The sequence below is a fragment of the Lathyrus oleraceus genome, chromosome 5 (assembly GCF_024323335.1).
Source record: "Lathyrus oleraceus cultivar Zhongwan6 chromosome 5, CAAS_Psat_ZW6_1.0, whole genome shotgun sequence".
In the NCBI taxonomy this organism is placed as follows: Eukaryota; Viridiplantae; Streptophyta; class Magnoliopsida; order Fabales; family Fabaceae; genus Lathyrus; species Lathyrus oleraceus.
In genome coordinates this window covers 292,200,117-292,216,604 of record NC_066583.1, presented here as the reverse complement: position 1 = coordinate 292,216,604, position 16,488 = coordinate 292,200,117, and the positions used below count along the sequence as shown (strand labels likewise).

The following is a 16,488-nucleotide window of genomic DNA, read 5'->3' as shown; positions in this document are numbered from 1 at the left end:
ATGCAAAATAACGCGTGAATTATGACGGTTAGTTAAGGCCGTCACATTTTATGGTGGATTAAGTCGGTTTTACAAAATGATGTAATATTAGTAAGAAAACCGGCACCATTTACTTATTTAATTTTAAAAAATCACACATGTGTAGCACCCAGTTTTTCACATATACTTTTTTTCCTCATTTATATTCACATTCTCTTATTTATATAATCAAAAAAATCAATATAAATAATAATATAATATTACAACAACTAATAATAATAATAATAATAATAATAATAATAATAATAATAATAATGTTACTTTGTTTAAAAATAATAATGTTAAAATAAAAGAAAAAGAAAACCTAAAGTTCAACTCCTCCTTCGTCTTAAAAGAAAACCTAAGTTTAAAAATACCCGAGGGGTTAGTTTAAATGGGCATGGATTCGAACCCCAACAATAGCTATTTTATATTTTCCAAACTAGCCTATATACCTCTCTATTTAATAACAAAACTGATATATACATACCTCTCTGTTAAATATACCTCTCTGTTTAATTTGAACCCCAACAATAGCTATTTTAAGAAGAAGTAGCAAGAGATTAGAATGAAAGAGAGAGTTATCATAAAGAGAAAGAAAGGAAGGGAAGAAAGAAAGAGGAATAAGAGAAGAAGAGGTCGGAAGGAAGAAGAAGGACAAAGCGCATGATCATCACCACCAATCATCTCATTTCCATCATCTTCCTCATCAATCTAAGGTGAGTTCCTAGATAGTTGTAGCTTGGGGGGGGGGGGGGGGGACTTCTTGGAATTGAGATTAGGTTTTGTGAATTTGTTGTTGTTCATGCTTCTATTTATCATACCAAGATTCCTACATACTTTTGTGTGAGTTATGTTGTGTTGTTGTGTTGGAACCATGATATTGTGGTTGGTTGATGTTAATTGTTGTTGGATAGTGATTAAAATTTATGAATCTATGCTAGAAAATATGAAGACATGAAAGGGTATAAGTTAGGATGGTTTAGGGATGTTAAACATGGAAGAAAGAGTGTTTAGAAGAGGTAATTTTGGAAATTCTGCAGGTGTCAATCGATTGGTTGCAGAAAAGTTGCAGAACCAATCAATTGGTTCATGATTCTGTGAAGAAAAAGTTGAATTGATTGGTCCTGTCTAATTTGGTTGTGTTGGAACCATGATTCTGTCAATCGATTGGTCCTGTCTAATTTCACCAAAAACAGAAGTCAGTAACTTCACACAATCGATTGGCTCCCAGTGTAATCGATTGGTCCAACCTTGTTTTGCCAAAAACCACTTGTTACTTGTTTCTAATACATCTTAGGAGTCCATTAACTTATACGCGGTCGGAAGCATTAGGAAGCTAACGGTAAGAACTATAGTATAAATAGAAGTCTTTATAATTTATTCCACTATAAATTTGCATTGAGTCCGATTAACCCCACCATATGATGATTAGACGGATACTCACTTTGTGGTGTGAGAGTGGAATAAGTTAGAATGAGGCGAGTCGTGTGATGGATTTGCCTAGGGTTATTGGGACATGTTAGATTATCTTATGTGCTTCTTGTATACTTGATTGTGAAATGAATTGGTTCCATGTCTCCATCATAAGACGAGAATCGTGCCTCCTATTTTTATATGGTTGAATATATTGGAAAGTGAATCCAATACCTCATCAAGTGATAAGAATAGACCATGGGATGACATGGGTATTATGTGTATTGGTTATCAATGGTTATGAATTGTTGTTGTCTTTCTTATGTGATGCATTCCATAACCTATGGATGAATTGTTATTGCGTCGATTATGATATGATTTGTTGATCGTATTGGTTAAATAATAATATGACTAAAACTTATGAGTGAGGTAAACCTAGGAGAATTCTAGGTAAATGACTTAGAAAGATAAATTAAGTAATGAAATGATTTAGATAGTGATGATTGGACGTAATCGTACCGTGGTGTGTACAACGAACAAGTAGTCATAGAATGATACATTAACATGCTTTGTATGGAACATGTGTGATTTATGTATGAGAATGAATCATGTTATGATTCCATGAGAATTGATATGATATCTTGAGAATTGGTTGATATTTGGTGAGGAACATTTGTTCCAAAAGTCCTATTTATTATTGACAATTAATCACGTATTCGGAATTAGTTGTGATTGTGCACATACCACTTTGAGGGCTTAGGTAAAGCGGTAAGTGGGGATGTGGCACCAATGATTCGTGCCTCAATTGGGTTTGAGCCCAAACCATTGCGGATATGGGGGAAAGGTGGACACCTAAGTGGGTTAGAGGCCCATATAGTGAAAGATACCCTAAGTGGGTTAGAGTCTCATATGGGTTACGGTCTCTTGAACTGGGGATTAAGCCTCATAGAGGACATGATATCCACCATGAAAGTCGAATCATATGAGCATGCGTGAACTGAGCCTGGCTTAGACGTAAGTCCGTTCGGCGATTAATGTTTCGTCAATCCAAATAGTGATTTGTTGAGTGGATGCACTCTAGTGACATGTTTCCATACATTGCGATTATCCCTTAATTATTCAAGTCCTAGTTACAAGGTGTGAATGATGCACAAGTAACGGAAGGTGAATACTTGAGGTAGAGTCGAGTAGAATCCCTGTAGAGCCGAGTGAACCCATAAAATAGGAGAACTCACTGAGACTATTATCTCATCCCATTATTGTTGTTATTTTTCAGGTATTCCTTGCAGGTTCAACTCATGAGAAGCCGTCTATTGATGTTTTAAGGGATGCAGTTATTCTGATCTTCCGCTGTGGAGTTGTGTACAATAAAGATATTATACATAGTTCTTAGATTTTATTATTTAGGCTTTATTGTATGACATGTTGCATTTATGTTTTTTTTGTTTGGACATGTGTATATAATGATGCCAATAGGCACTTATGATTGTGTCAATACCAAATAATTACACTTGTATGATATTATTCTAGATATATATTATACGGGTTGTTACAGTTGGTATCAAAGCAGGTCGATTCTCGACCTAGCCTTGAAACATCATAAGTAAATCTATTCTTGCCTCATATGTGTGTTTAGCCAACATGATTCTTAATATCAATGTATGTAGTATTGGGCCTGATCAACCTAATTCTATGTGCGTGGTAGGTAGGATTATGATTGAGCGACCACGAGGACTACGAAGTGTTGTTGGAACTTGTGCTTTGAGGGTAGGCTCAATCCTATCGTTAGCAAGTAGGGAGAACCGATAACTCAGTTGAAGTTTCAAGAGGAGTTATGATTCAGGTAATACGGAATTGAAGAGTAGTGTATCATTTAAGCAATTCTGCAGTGTTAATGGAGTTGAGAAGTTGAGGAATTATATCAGATGAGTTTGTCAGAATTTTGAGGAATAAGTGAATCTGCTAGTAGAACAAGATTGACTCACTGGTATGGAATAAATGTTGTAATTAATACCATACAGTGAATGAAAGAGGATGGTTTTGTTGCATGTATGACATAAAGTCTGGAATTGAAGTAATGCATCGATGTTCAACTTTTAAGGTCAGTAGAGCATCGTGGAAGAACGGGAGCACTTTAGAGGGTATGTTTAGAATGGTACATTCCAAGTGGTTGAGAGCTTGAGAGATAAGGACGTTTGGTTTTTGTTGGGAGTCTAAAGTAGTGGTGAAGTATAAGAAGAGGCTCGAGGATATGACTGTCTACCCGAAGTGGAACACATATGCATCAGGCAAAAAGTAAAAGATAAATCGAGTACGCCCAGTCTTAGAAGGGAAATCATATTTTGGATGGTTCATTGAGATTCAATATTCAATGAGTGACCGTTATAGAAATGTTGGGTTTCCCAAGGATCAGTTGAAATGCATTTGTGTTAAAAAGAGAACAAGCATTATATAACCACATAAGCTCTAGAGGGATTGGTTGCAAGATATTTGTGTTGAGGAAAAGAACAGGTAATTTGGATTTAAGGAATTCTAGTATAATGGTTATGCAATTGGAGTTGAGAGAATTACCTTAGAAAAGAAGCAGATATAGAGTTTGGAAGTAGGGTAAACCTTGCACTAAAACCATCGTAATGGAATGCACTTCAAATAAGGAAATTATGGAGACATGAGGATTTCATTGAGGCTAAGGTAGGGATGTGTAGTTGATGCTTTTTCACATAGAAGATTTCTAGAGTATGAAGTGGAGTGGAGAAAGTTATACCTTGGTATTGTGAAGTATGTGATAGAAACATTATAGTCACATGTATGTGAAATTGACTATCCTTCTTTGGGATGGTTGTGAAGTATCACATTCTTTATTTTGAGCAGTGAGTTTTGTGTCTTGAGGAGTTAGAGTCGTGGTAAGAAATGAAAGACAAACCAAGCTTGAATATGGAGCTAAGTGTGGAACGTGAAACAACATATGTCGTATGGACTCATAAGAAGGCGATAAGGTTTGTCAGTTGCAAGTCATCTAGATAAGTGACTTCTGTGTGATAAACTTTTCAATAGATATCAATGTGGAAGAGAATCCAAGTCAACGAGTATGTGGTAATGTCAAGTTTCACATTGAATGCATATTATTTTGGTTTTCAAGAGTAGGAGAACTACCCGTATATGTCTTGGTCGAAGTATTTTGAATCTATCTTTTGTTGAATAAGAAAAGTTTGTTATCTTGATCCTCACCAAGAAATCAATTGAGGGAATGAGGTGGTATGCTTTACATGGGTTATTCATGGTATCCCTTCAATGATGTGTTGACTATTGTGTCATTGTGGGATTAATATTAAGTTATGAATTACGTTGTGACACTACACCTATGTATATAAAACGTATGGTGAAGAACTTGTGGATGTTAATCCACGAAGTTGAGGTTGTGCTCTTACTGTATTGTTCTTGTTATTCTGATGTATTTCCATGATTGGATTCCATGAGGATAATAAAGAAGTGGTGAACCAGGATTGTAATTCTCGTGCAATGTTGAATTCATGGAGATGTGTGTGGGTATTCTAGGAAGTGATTGCATATGGTTTATAACAGAGTCTTATTGGTTTGTAGTAGTTATTGACAATATCCTTATCAGTTATCGTACTCCATAAGAGATTGAGGAATATTTAAGGATTTGACCTACTAGTCTTGTGAGAGAGGAAACATCTAGCAAAGTTTAACAAGTTTGAGCTGTCATGACCAGAGTGGAGTTCTTAGTCAGGTGATCTCAAGAGATCAATTCAGTATCTTGTAAGTGTTAGTAACATGTAAGTGGTTAGACATGTTACTCATATGTATGGCCTCAGAAGTAGACATGCCATGGAAGTGGTACCGAATATACACAATGCTACCATACTATGCCGGCATGATGTGTAAGTTATTCTCCCAGGAGAGAGGATGGAAATAAGATATCCATAAGTGTAAATGTGAAACATGGATTGCATATTCCTAAGAACACGAGCTAAGGTTCCCATGAGATGAAGCTAGACGATAGGAAGGAATAATTGTTATCAAGTAGGGTGATGTCGTCCCAAGATGTTTGATTGAGTTGTGTGACTCTGTGAGTATTATGGAAGCTCACAGTTACATCCTAGTTTGATTAGGGTTCATTAGAAGTATTGTAGTGTCAATGACTTGGAATTTCTTGTTGGTATTATTTCTCTAGTTGGTTGTTGCATTTCTCCTTCTATATGTCGGTAAGAAGGTCATTCTTCTTGAGAATGATTGGTAAGGTTTTGGGAGAAGGTGCTCAAAGGAAGTGGGGATTTTCTATGAAGTCCTATAAGCTAGTCAAGGGTACCGATGAATTTCAGGTGTTCCATTATGTTCAATTGTAAATTTCATTGTAAACAGTTTTGGATGGGAAATAATTGTGAAGTTTTGTGGAGGATCCAAGAGGTAACTGCTTGTAGGAAAGAAAGTAAGACAATCTTGTGCCAAGTGTGTTATCTTACTGGAATGGTACGAGAGAAGTGAAGCATCAGGTGTAGACGATTGTAGTATATGGTACCAGGTCAAGTGAACTTAATAAGAATATCAATATATAGATTGTAAGACTTGTTGCAAGTGTTGAAAGACTTATAAGGAAATATTCATCAGTATTGTTGCAGGTAAGGGATCATTGGTTAGCACCACATATATTCGAGAATGTTAGGTATCGTATCAGAATAATGTATCCTAATTATGATTTTGATTAGCTCGGTGCAAGAAAGGCGAAGTTGTGGATTAATGGGGGATTTGTGAACAAGTTGCTTACAACAACATATTAGAAGAATTAAGTGGAAAAGGATTTGAATTAGAGGTATTATCAGATGAAGAAGTTGGATAAGTCTTGGAAGAACGAAGCTTGCTGGTGAAGAGAATTGGAAGATTCGAGTATGATAGAGGATTGAACTGAAGCAAAGTCGGGTGTTGACCTGAGTGGAGGAAATTCGGGGGTGAATTTAAATTTAAGGGGGGGAGAATGTAATATCCCATATCCCCTTAAATGCTCAATTAGTTGTCAGTGGAGACCAGTTAAGTTCCTATGTACTCTAAATGTTGTTAGTTGGGACCAATATATTACCCAGTGAACTCTGAAGAGATTAATTATTAATAAAAGAGACAGAGAAATATTAATAAGTACAAGAGATGATATTTTGGTAACATTAATAATTGGTCAATTGGTACTAGAAGACATAATATCAATTGAGATATTGTATATTACTACCTAATATTATAATATATATTAATTATATGTTATTTATTTATGTGGTATAGAAAGAAAGAAGGAAAATAATAGATAAGAAGAAGTAGGAAGCGATAAGAATGAAAGAGAGAGTTACCAGAAAGAGAAAAAAAAGAGAAAGAAAGGAAGAGAAGAAAGGAAGAGGAAAAGAGAAAGAGGAAGAAGAGAAGAAGAGGAAGGAAGGAAGAAGAAGGAAAAAGCTCATGATCATCACCACCAATCATCTCATTTTCATCAGATTCCTCCTCATCCTCATCAATCTAAGGTGAGTTACAAGGTAGTTGTATATTGTGGGGGGGGGGGGGGGGGGGGAATTCATGGAAGTGGGATTAGGTTTTGTGAATTTGTTGTTGTTCGTGCTTCTATGTATCATACCATGATTCCTACATACTTTTGTGTGAGTTATGTTGTATTGTTGTGTTGGAACCATGATGTTGTGGTTGGTTGATGTTAATTGTTGTTGGATAGTGATTAAAATTCATGAATCTATGCTAGAAAATATGAAGACATGAATGGGTATAAGTTAGGATGGTTTAGGGATGTTAAACATGGAAGAAATAGTGTTTAGAAGAGGTAATTTTGGAAATTTTGCAGCTGTCAATCGATTGGTTGCAGAAAAGTTGCAAAACCAATCGATTGGTTCATGATTATGTGAAGAAAATGATGAATTTTGTTAATGTCAATCGATTGGATACAATGCTCAATCGATTGGTCCTGTCTAATTTCACCAAAAACAGAAGTCAATAACTTCACACAATCGATTGACTCCCAGTGCAACCGATTGGTCCAACCTTGCCTTGCCTAAAACCACTTGTTCCTTGTTTCTAATACATCTTAGGAGTCCATTAACTTATACCATGATATATATGTATTAGATTAACAATAATCGGCCGATCTATGTGCAATCGAGTGTGTTTTGACCTAGAATTCCGATTAGGTTAAAACGATTGTAGTTTTAGTTTCGTAAATCCGATTTGGACGCAGTCGGAAGTGTTAGGAAGCTAACGGAGAGAACTACATTATAGAGAGAAGTCTTTGTGATTTATTCCACTATAAATTTCCCTTGATTGGTTGATCGTATTGGTTAAATAATAATATGACTAAAACTTATGAGGGAGGTAAACCTAGGAGAATTCTAGGTAAATGACTTAGAAAGATAACTTAAGTCATGAAATAATTTATATAGTGATGCTTGGACGTAATCGTACCATGGTGTGTACAACGAACAAGTAGTCACAAAATGATACATTAACATGCTTTGTATGGGACATGTCTGATTTATGTATGAGAATGAATCATGTTTTGATGCCATGAGAATTGATATGATATCCTAAGAATTGGTTAATATTTGATGAGGAACGTTTATTCCAAAAGTCCTATTTGTTATTGAGAATTAATCACATATTCAGAATTAGTTATGATTGTGCACATACTACTTCGAGGGCTTAGGTAAAGCGGTAAGTGGGGATATGACACTAATGATTCTTGCCTCAATTGGGTTTGAGCCCCAAATACGGCGGACATGGGGGAAAGGTAGACACCTAAGTGGTTTAGAGGGCCATTCAGTGAAAGATACCCTAAGTGGGTTAGAGTTCCATACGGGAGACGGTCGTTTGAACTGGAGATTAAGCCTCATAGAGGATCCGATATCCACCTTTAAAGTCAAATCATACGAGCATGCATGAACCGATCCTGGCTTAGATGTAAGTCCATTCGGGGATTGATGTTTCGTGAATCCAAATAGTGATTTGTTGAGTGGATGCACTAAAGTGACATGTTTCCATACATTGCGATTATCCCTTAGTTACTCAAGTTCTAGTTACAAGGTGCGAGTGATGCATAAGTAACAGAAGGTGAATACTTGAGTTAGAATCGAGGAGAAACCTCTTAGAGCCGAGTGGACCCATATGATAGGAGAACACACTGATATTACTATCTCATCCCATTATTGTTGTTATTTTTCAGGTATTCCTTGCAGGTTGAATTCATGAGAAGCTGTCTATTGATGTTTCAAGGGATGCAATTATTATGATCTTTCGCTATGGAGTTGTGTACAATGAAGATATTGTACATATTTCTTAGATTTTATTATTTAGGTTTTATTGTATGACATGTTCCATTTATGTTTTTTTTGTTTGGACATGTGTATATAATGATGCCAATAGACACTTATGATTGTGTCAATACCAAATAATAACACTTGTATGATATTATTCTAGATATATATTATACGAGTTGTTACAAAATAAACCTAAATTTTTTTGCTCTTTCAATCTATCAAATTGATACTTTTACTTTGTAAAATCTCATGGCGCTATGATTGAACATAAAGGGTTTCACAACAATATTTGGGTTTCTTGTGGATTCACTACTATCAAAATTTAATATTCAGAATGCTTTTAGAATGATGGTTTTAGGTTTTACGAGGATCACTAATGATAGTGTCTTGAGTGTTGATATTTATTAAATAAATGACAAAGATTCGTTTCAGGATGGTGAAGAACTTGAATAAACAATCTACATAAAAAAAATATATTTCAACCCAAGTGCCACATACCTCTCGGTGATTGTTAAAAATTGAGGGATAAAGCGTTTTTTAATACATAGAATATTAAAATAAGTTGCTTAAACAAATCAAGAGTTTAACATTGGATTCTTCGAGAACAACCTAACTTTTCAAATTTCTTGCAATCCATCCGAAAGAGATTCCATTATCTAATCCCTCGGTTATTAAATATAACTGAAGGAGTAGATCATAAATTTAAAAATTGAAAATAAATAAAAAAAGGGTTCCTGGATTGTTGGTAATATGTGGGTTTTCCCATAGGTTATATGAAAAAATTAAGGTAATATGTGGTTTTTATATTTTAAAAAAAATAAAACATTACGCCTTGGACTTATATCACTAGAATAGTAATGATCATCCCTATTCAAAATATATTGTATCTTTTGTATTTTCAAGGAGGCGTTTGAGCTTCTCTAATTGTTTCACTTCCTCTTTTCCAATTTATTTATACACTATTCAAGTCTCATTTCATTTCCACCTCTTCTTGTCTTCAAATCTAGTTTAAAAGTTTTTTCTTTTTATTCAAAAAATGTCTAGAAAAACCTTCAACGGAGATGAAAATCTTTTGTTCGTTATCAATGAAAAATATTTCCAACAAAAGTTGAAAGGTTACTTTGACATGTTTCATGAACCCATCTACACTAATCCAATAACAAAGTTCTGATTAAATGCCTCCGCTAGACGATAAAGTGTGAAGAGAAAGGTAGTTGTGTTGAACATTATAGATGCAACAATGTCTTCACAATATATCTTTGCCTAATTTATGCCAACTACAATAAGCTCACTAGTCATTCACTCTCATCCCTTTGGAAATTTTTTAACATCAACTTCTAGTGTCAAATCTTCGACCAAGAGAGAAACAACTAGAAACACTTACTTTAGATTACAAGCGTCTTTTGTACTTCCATACCTACAACGTCAACACTAATCTTCCTCTTACTATCTTTAACTTCTTAATGGAATTGGTTGTGACCTCTCGTGATGAAATGACTTTCCTCATACAATGTGGAAGAGTTCTTTAGGAACTTTTCTCTCAGTTAGGGATAGTTAAAAGGGTAAAAAGAGCAAGAATAACCGTTGAAGTTGATCAGTAGGACCAATTTGATTCACAATACATATAACATATAATATTGAAAAGTAAAAACACTTGATTGAATTTTTTGGATCAATATTTATAAGTCGAGAAGTTACTTTAAAACTAACATCAGTACATATGCTACAAATAGCTTCAGATTTCAAATCACCATTACAAAAAGTATATAAATGACTAATCATACAGACTTTTTATTTCCAATCAGTGATGTTTGAGATACTTGCACAACTTGATATGTTGATGACAAACTGAGTTGAGTTTGGAAAATAAGTAGAGACAAATCATTAAGGGAAAGGTTATCGTGTCCCATGGAAAAGTTTTGAGTGGTAGTTAAGGGAACCATAATCGTGCAGGTTGAGTGGTAGTTAGGATTTTGAATGGTGTTTTAGACTGGTGAAGGGTGGCTTCTAGTCTCACATCTTTTTCTCTATAAAAATCTTTAGTGTTTATATATGTTTAACAAACAATACAAGACAATTAAATATGGAATGGAAAGAACTTACAAATGCTTGGGCCTCAAATCCATACAAATCATTTTAAAATCAATATTAATATTTTTCAAAATAATGTATTAAATAAATTTAAATAAAATTATTAATTTATTATATAAAAAATATTTAAAAATAAAGTATCCTAATCATTAATGCTACGTTACTAAAAATATATATTTTTGTTCTAATCATTATTTCCAAGTATGGAAAATTGGATGGGGACCAACTAAATTCCTAGTAATGTAAAGTTTAGAGACGAAAAAATTGGTTTTTAAAATGAGAGGTCTAAAAGTTAAAACCTATAAAAGTAGGGGGATCAAAAGTACATTTAAGCCAATAAAATAAATGAGTTGGAATAATTTTATGCTGACTTGACAACGACATGTAAGATAGATGAGTGTCATGTCGTTAGAAAATGCTCTCAATTTTGAAGGACTAAAATCCTAAAATAAATAAATAAAGGGACTAAGACAATCTGTATTAAAATTAGGGGAGAGACTAAAATTGAAAAAGCAGGATGATAAGGGGATCAAAGTTGCAATTAAGTCAAATTAGTTTAAATGTGTTGCTTTTAAGTTTGTTTATGTTTATCCGCCTCTTAATCATTTTGGATATAAAAAATGCTATGAGTATTAGCCTTTTACCTTATGTGCTCTAATACTCTATCTTTTTGGAATTCAACCAAATGTCAAAGCTACGTTCTTCATATTTAATAGGATATTTAATACCACCTCCCTATTTGAACTTGTATAGAAAATTAATATAGAGTTTGTAGTCTCTGACTTTTAAGACTAAAGATGTCTAGACGAGGGCTTGACTTTTCAACAAAATATTTGTTTTGTAAATTATTAGGCTTAATTGCAAAACTTTTAAAATAAAATTAATATATTGGAAAACTTTTAAAATAAGATTAACTAAATATTATTCCTGCTCAAACTTTTATAGAGAAATTTACACTTTGTCAACCCTTAACATGGAACTTTACTCATGCTTTACCTTTAACAAGGAGATTTATCAATTACTAAATCTTTGACATAATTTTCTATAATGAATTTTACTCATTTATATTCACATTCTCTTATTTATATAATAAAAAAAATCAATATAAATAATAATATAGTATTACTACAACTATTAATAATAATAATAATAATAATAATAATAATAATAATAATAATAATGTTACTTTGTTTAAAAATAATAATGTTAAAATAAAAGAAATAGAAAACCTAAGGTTCAACTCCTCCTCCGTCTTGAAAGAAAACCTAAGTTTAACTCAACTCCCCATAACATTGAACCTTTTCTCTCGATCCTTTCCTTTTCAATGTTCAGTTTCCTTTAAACCCTTTCAATTAAAATTTTTTCTTATTCATTTCCTTCCATTTTTAATCTATTTTCTATCTAACCTTAAAGACATTCAAGTTCAAACCTTAACAATGATTTGTAGTTAGAGACACAACACCTATTCAATATCAGTATCAATATGGAACTTAATAATCAAACTACCCATCATTTGAACCTTCAATTTCAATTCGTTATATCGCAAATACGCAATCCATAGTTCCACAATCCGTAGTTCCGCAATCAGGTGCTCCACAATCTGTCAATTTGAAGGTAATATTGTGCTTTATGTTTTCACAATATTCTTTTTGATTTTGACATAACTGTTATGCTTTCTGATTCTGATACTCAATTGATAAGGTGTTTTTCTTTTTTACAACATTAGTCTTATTTGAGTATATTATTCTATAATCATTTGATTTTTTTGTCTAAGTTCAAGTTATTGATATATTCTTGTAAAAGAGTGCCTCTATTGGACATGGTGATAAACACCAAGAAACCGTTACTTGCTTCATCTTGGAATGGATATCAGGCAAGAAGAGAGATAAGGTTTGGTTGATGCTGTTAGTTTTGTTCCTATGATTCAGAGTTTCAGGAATGTTGATGTTGTTGGTAAGGCTGATTGGATAACATGCTTAGGATCTCCTAATGTTGTCATCACTCAATGTAATTATGCCATTAAGCTTAAATTAAATAGTGGATGGAGTTGGTTTATCACTTTGAGTGCATGTGATTATCCTCTGATTACACATGATGGTATGCAAATTTTGATTTTGGGCATTTCTGTGAGTTTGTGCCTTTTATTTGATTGATGATGTTTGAGTATGGTGTGAATTGGAAATTTGGACATTTTGTTATGTTATAAACTAATGAGCGTATCTATTCAGTGTTAATTTTGTTGTTTGTGTTGTGTGGTGGCTTTGTACTCAATGGAAAGGTTTTGCCATTGTTTAGTAGTTGTATTTCAATCTCAGTTTTTGTTCCTTATTTTTAGCATTTTCTTGATCAAGTTCGATTATTTTAAGAAACTTGGCGTGTTTGTCTTCTTTATCAGATCTATCCCACCTTTTCTCCTCAGTCAATAGAGACCTCAATTTCATTGATCAGACTAATGACCTTGTATGGAAAGAGTATGAAAACCTTTGCTAAATCTAACTTCTACTTTGTGGCACTTATTCCTTGATTCCTAGATTATTTATCTATTAAATTGTGCATGAGTGACATTTTCCAACCTATTGCAGTTAACCCGGGAACATATTTAGCAAGGAGAAGTAAAAAAATTCTAGCTATGGAGAAGAGGAAAACACCATATGCACTCAAACTCGTCACTAGTAAATCTCCTTTCTTAGTGCAACAAATATAAGCATCATATTGTCACCTTATTTATTGAAAATGACAACTGCATAAGAATGAATATTGAATTTAACTTTTAAAATGAAAATTACATAAGAATGAATATTTAATGTTTTTCACGCCATGCATGTTCACCGTAGGTCACCTTGAGCCGACCTTTTCTAGGGTTCTGCATTTTTGGTTGGGATAATATACCAATTCACCGTGGGACACCTTGAGTCGACCTTTTCTAGAGTTCTGCATTTTTGGTTGGGATAATGTACCATGAACGCTACTAATGTATTTTACAAATGTTAAGTTATCTCAAGAAGGATACTTTTACTCGGTCATTTAAAACGCACCAGAATTTAGGAATATAACAATAAACGGTGACTTATGATATATGGTACGAGACAATCCTCCAAAGATAGAACCTTTCTTCCTTAATACACACAACCAATTTTTTTTTATGGAACATATCATATATTAGAGTTGATATATGATATATTGTAGTGAATGAAGGCCATGATGACTCTCTAACTCAAGGTATTATGATGACAAACTTTTACATCTTTATGTTTTTAATTACTATTACCTTGTCAAGAGCTATTTCCGGCAATATATATGCTAACTTCCTAAAGGTCATATTATGGATCCTTTATCAATTCTGTGTTTTGAAATGACTATAGAATATATTCACCTTCCCTTTTTTTATAATATAGGTTATTTCAAGTGTTATAATTGATATGTACATTGGAGAAAGTGCCATGTTAATAAGAGAGATGATTGAGTATGCATGTGATCACCATGTGATATTCTTGTGTTTATTTATCTTCCTATAGGTTTATCAAATTGAAATAAGTTCTAAATCTCTTATGTTTTCTTAGCCCTACGTCATTTTTATAGATGAGATTGATGCCATTGGTGGTCGTTCTTTCAGTGAGGGAACACATGCATATCATGAGATTCAGAGAACATTAACGGAGCTGTTTAATCAACTTGATGGTTTTGATCAACTTGAAAAGGTATATCTTATTTATCTACTCTCTTTGACTTGATTTGTAAATAACCATCATGTGATTGGGATCAAGTGGTTAATGAGTTTCACTTATGAACGAATAGTTCGGGAGAACATGAGTTAGAATCCTGTATTGAATAATTCTTAGCCAGCTACCTCTTAGATGAACTTTGGATTACTTGCGGAGGAGTTGCAACATATTTATATTTTTTGATAGTAGATAGTTAAGTAAATAGATCAATTTAGATGCACGTATATATATTTTGTAATTCTCAATTTTGATCTCTTATAAAAATATATTAATATTTTCTTTAATTGTGATAAATAAATAAATATTTATGTAGGGGTGTCAGTGTTCTATATTTTTGTGTCATGTATCTACGGTGACCATGTCAGAGTCTTTGCATCATTGATCAAAACAAAACATAAGCACTATGTTTGATACCGTATAGGAAATTCTTCTTGTGGTAGTGTGTATACTAACTATGACATAATTAAATTCCATATCATATACTTTTAGACAGGGATTTGTATTTTTCACAATTTTTTTATGTCTTTGAACTTTCAAAGACCTTTTCTTAATGTCTTTGAATGTTAAAGCATTTGCACAAGTGATGGAAATGTTAAGAAGTGACTTTTGTGCTCATCGTTTATCAAAAAAATAATTTGCTATTTCATGACCTTTTTCTATTTGTAAAGTTCATAATCAACACTTTTTTGGTGTTAACCATCTGATTCCTAGGGGAAGGGGTCCTTAATAATTCGGAGTATGGTTGGCAAGTAAGTAAAGGTGGGCCAAGAATGCTTCCACTTAGAATTCAAACTCGGGTTCTTTTGAAAATTCATTTTGAAGTGGATTTCATTAACCACTTGAGCCTAATCACTTGGTTAAAATCAACATTTTTACAGATATAGGATATTTAGCAGAGTTTTTTCCCCTTCATTATGTTATGTACTTCAAATGGCATATATAAGAATCAACCTTTTCTCATTATTGATGTTTTTGTTTGAATGACTGTTCCGCTAAATTCTTGATGATCCATTGATAATGATTTTTTCCTCAGAATTTCTATTGTAGGCTAAAATTAAAATGGAAACTAACCAACCTGATGTACTTGACCCTGCTCTCCTACGACCTGGAAGATTGGATCAAAAAATATAAATTCCATTGCCAAATGGAAATTCTTAAGACTCATGTTGCTGGAATTGCTTATTATGGTGACATAGACTACAAAGTTATTGTGAAGCTTGCAGAGGAAAGTCCATATGGCTTCTATTACATTAATTAACATTTTCTAAATGTATAATGTATTATAGTTACATAATTTCCAGGGTTTTAATGGAGCTGATCTCCTAAATGCGTGCACTGAAGATTAAATGTCACCAAAGTGTAATGTTAATCTTGAAACAGATGGACTATGTGCATAAGAAATCAAGATTTAAGAGTTGGAGAGGGGAAATGCATTTTGGCTAGTATTGTTTTAGAGTATTTTATATTTATGGTGGATCCTCTAATGGTGTTGTAAATCAGTGGGAAGATATTCATCCATCTTGCTTTAATTTTAATAATGTTGTATGTTCTAGAATGTCTCATCTCGACAATTCGAGCGGGGTATCTAGCTTATTCTTTTTGGATTATGAATATGATTTTAATTTTCCACTCTCCAATCCATAGTTCCTTGACATCTTTTATATTATAGAGTGGATATTGGATGTTTGTTGGTCCTGCATGCGCACATGCATGTGTTACTAACTTGCTAACTTTGATAGGGATGAATATTGGTAAGTGGAAGTGCGGAGTAGTCATCCTCCAATAGTCCATTGTAACTGTTATTATCACCTATTGTATTATCCAAGAAGTAATAAGTAGGAAATTATGTTGGTGTTAACCGACCTATAATTTGAAGATATTATTATTATTATGTGAAATACATGACATTTCAAGATATTATTATT

The 16,488-nt window shown here is 33.3% G+C and overlaps 2 pseudogenes; both read left to right on the top strand.

The window, feature by feature from the left end:
* Positions 1-12,510: 12,510 nt before the first annotated feature.
* LOC127080262 (beta-glucuronosyltransferase GlcAT14A-like) lies at positions 12,511-14,004 on the top strand (annotated as a pseudogene).
* Positions 14,005-14,068: 64 nt separating this feature from the next.
* On the top strand, positions 14,069-15,909 carry LOC127080261 (26S proteasome regulatory subunit S10B homolog B-like; annotated as a pseudogene).
* Positions 15,910-16,488: the final 579 nt, after the last annotated feature.